The sequence below is a fragment of the Helianthus annuus genome, chromosome 9 (genome assembly GCF_002127325.2).
Source record: "Helianthus annuus cultivar XRQ/B chromosome 9, HanXRQr2.0-SUNRISE, whole genome shotgun sequence".
Taxonomy (NCBI): domain Eukaryota; kingdom Viridiplantae; phylum Streptophyta; class Magnoliopsida; order Asterales; family Asteraceae; genus Helianthus; species Helianthus annuus.
This window is the reverse complement of record NC_035441.2, coordinates 137,413,912-137,417,769: the sequence shown is the minus strand read 5'-3', so window position 1 is coordinate 137,417,769 and position 3,858 is coordinate 137,413,912. Positions and strand designations below refer to the sequence as shown.

Below are 3,858 nucleotides of genomic sequence, written 5' to 3'. Positions count from 1 at the left end.
AAGAAAAAAGACACAACGAGTCACAAAAAAGACACAATGACTCAAATATAGAAAATGCACAATAATAAATAAAAGACGCAATGATAATAAACAAAACTTCTAAAATCTACAACCTATAAATTCAAAAGTGAAAACCTAAAATCTCACATCGTAGAGTTCGATGAGACAGTTCTAATGCCGCTTGAATAAGGTCAATCGAAGTCCGCTTGATAGCCTTTGTGCGGCTTCTTATTTTTAGAACCCTTTGTATTTGATCCTAAACCCTAAAACATTATATATGTAGGTTTTGTTTTGTGTTTTAAATGACAAAGCTCTGATTATGAAATTACAAATATTATTGTGTTTTATATTGATTAGCATGTTGTTTTTATATTTATAATTCTACGATGGTGTGTTTGAAGTTTTTGTGGATTGTTAGGGTTCGAATATTGTGTTTTAGTAATCTTCACTCTATTATATGTAGGTTTTAGGTGTGTTTTATGGCTGAAACTATATTGTTTTATTACTTTTTACACTTTTTAGTAAATTTGGACTTTGTAGAGGATGATAATGATGATGTTTGACAAATTTGTTGTGATGTATAGATACTTGGATAGATTAAACTTTTCGTCCTTTATGTTTGTAACGGGTTGCAATGGATAATCTTTAAGTTCAATAATTACAATCATAGTCCTTTTTTTTGTAAACTCGTTACATCCTAGATCCTTTAGCACTAACCAAGTTAATTTTAAACGTTAAAAAATGTCATATGGACCCCACGTGAGGGCATTTATGTCTTTTCACACCTTTATTTAAAACGAAAAGGATTTTCTAAACTTATAAAGAAAATAAACCTCATCTCTCAACTCTCTTCTCTTTCTCTCTCTCAATTTACCTTTTCTCCACCATCGTCATCAGCCAACCACCACTGCCATCACCATTACAACTCTACATCTCAAATTCATACAACTCTACATACATGTGGTAAATTAGATCGAAAATCTAAAGATTTCTGGGGTCTATGAAGTTATAGATCAATAAACTGAAAGGGTTTCATCTCTTTCACGCGTTTTCTATTTATAAAAACCCTAGAATCCGCTTCTTTCCTTCTCCTCCGATCATTCAGAATCCGCCCTATCAATCGAGGAATTTTTCCATCTCATTCTTCATTTGCATATAATTTTTAGCTCTAATGTAGTAGATATACTCGTATCGTTGATTGTTGATTCTGTATCAGTATGTAAAAGACCTTTTCAATCTTTTAATACCTTATATATATATCACATTCAACTGTCGTTTGTCTTAAACATTAACACAACGACATTTACATAAGTTCCATAACCTAAAACCAAGTTTACAAAATTTTAGAACATTCTACGTCACTAATGCATACTTAACTTGCGAAGTATAAGTTCTATATTTACATGTTTAGACAAAACAAACTCAAAGAGTTTAGTACAAAAGTTGATTTAGTGGCGGAAGCTTTAATTATGTGTGTATTCGGTTCGTTCGTTAGCTTGATTGTCATCCGTCTATTACCTAAAGTTACCTACAATCAAAAACACCAAAATGGTTAGTTTATGATAGATAAAACTGGATTAAATGAGTTCCTGATGTTAAAACACATAACAGCAACAAAATTCTAGCATTTTTGCTCGCTCGCGGGGCGCGACACAGACCGGCTGAAGCCGTCGCGGGCCGCGACAGCCCTCGCGTGACGCGACGGTTTATTAGGTCTCTGTCGCGTAGCGCGACACCTTACTTTTTCCAGCGAGTTCAGGTTTAAAACCTGCATATTCCCAGCAAGAATGATTTTTACGAAATTGGACATAACTTGTTCGTTATTGACCCGAATTAGATCCCGTTTCTTCTTACGTGATCGTAATTCAATATTCTATATAATAGAATTAAAACCCAACATTTACATGAACAATTTTCTTAATTTTAAGCTCTCGGCTTATTATAAATTCCAAGTTATTTTGACCCATTTGTGTTTTATGTACAATAACTTGGTTCTCAACCTCCAAACTTCTATGAGATTTACTCCCACATACACATTAAAATGACGGGACGTTATACATATAATTTATACACTCTTATTTATATATGTATGTTTATTCGACCCGTTCAATCTTATTTACTTAAATGAATTTAACACGAATCCTTTAATTTGAATTCGCAATCTTTTAGTCATACTCAATCCTAAGTTTATGACTTATATTCATCGTTAACCATTTCTAGGCTATCGACTATAATGCGTGTTATTCAAGAATCCGTGCATTATTTGAAGTCTTTTTATCGTGCGACCTTCCCGGATCGCATCAAAGCAACAATTAACCCGTTTAACTTTCCTAGCGACATCCATCGCCTTATTTCACCAAAGCTTTACTACTTTGGTTATTTTGACCCGTTTAGTTTGTTAGCAAAAACCATCGCTTATATGAAACCAAACATGTATAACTAGAGTACTTTTGACCCGTTTGAACATCATAGTGGAATCCACCACTTCTACGTTTTTACTTATCGATATACTCTTGTTATTCCGATCGGTTAACACATACGGAATCCTCCGTTTTAGTATTAACCAAACTTCATAGCGATTCATTTATCATTCAAGTAATTAAACATAAGATACTAGCGAAATTTTACGAAGCGTAGAGCCGCGTACCTTTTAAAGCTTTCCTTTCAAACGGTTGTCCGATCCTCCTTGATTACTAGACGACCCACCTAAATTGCCTATAAAAGTTAATTTGGACATATCGCTTAGAAATCACAATTCTATATTCAACATTCAATGTTTTCAATTAGTCAAATAAGTGATTCTTTCATATAAATCAATATTTCTAGATTCACTTAGACATTTTGTTGAACACCTTAAAGGCGATATCATTACTATAACATTACCATGTTCTTAAGTAACTAATTAACCATATCAAAGCACCTTTTTCATACTCATATGACAAGAATAACATGAACAACACTTGAACTTGCATTATAACAATCAATTAACATCAGTTATTCTTAGGATTCAAGTGTTTATCACAAAACCCATATAACACCTACATGACCAACATTGAAATCGATAGGTTATGATATAAATTTATCAATTTCTTGTCCAAGACTTATTCTTAGACTTGTAATCACTCTAATTTAACCATAACATCAAATTTTCATTCAAGATGTTAGATTATAGAAGTTCATAAGAAATCAAAACATCACTAAATATAAAAATTGAACATACCTTGTGATCTACAAAGTATGAAGATCACGAATTTAGCTTAGAATCAATTGAATTTCGGTTTCTCTCTTTGATTTTGAGATGATTGTAGTGAATTTGGGTTTTAAAGAGCCAGAGCAGAGCTCTGTTTTGACTCTGTGTTAGTCGACCAGAGGATACACACACAAGTATGTGTTTGGAAATTATAATTTGTTTTAAAAACAAGTTTCTAGTTTATCTCAATTTAGTCCCTCTAGTTGTAAGGTTTATAAATAGGGTTAAAATCCCTTATTTCTTTATCATTTAACATAGATATTTAACTAAATTAAATATCCTAGTTTTTATTTTTCACTATTTTTATTATCAATATTATAACTTATACATGTAGACACACATATATAGTTTAATATTTTAGGGGTGTTACACAGTAACTTGCTATATTTGAATCTGTGTGTGTGTTTCGATTCTGTTAATCGCTTAATCAAGTTTATATTTGAATCTGTTAGTTTCTGATCGATGTAAATTGATTTGAGCAATGATTTCGGTACCGGAAATTGTTTCGATCTATAAATCTCGTGTTTCAGGATCTGTAAGAGAAAAATAAAAATGGTGATGGTGATGATGTCGGTGGTCGACGATGTTTGTGGGCGATGGTGTAGGTG

The 3,858-nt window shown here is 32.4% G+C and overlaps 1 long non-coding RNA gene across 1 annotated transcript; it reads right to left on the bottom strand.

The window, feature by feature from the left end:
• Window positions 1-1,238: 1,238 nt before the first annotated feature.
• LOC110874723 lies at window positions 1,239-3,368 on the bottom strand. Its single transcript, XR_002556167.2, has 3 exons — window positions 3,221-3,368; window positions 2,648-2,715; window positions 1,239-1,528 (listed from the first exon to the last, which is right to left on the bottom strand). It is a non-coding gene; the product is annotated as an uncharacterized LOC110874723 (long non-coding RNA).
• Window positions 3,369-3,858: the final 490 nt, after the last annotated feature.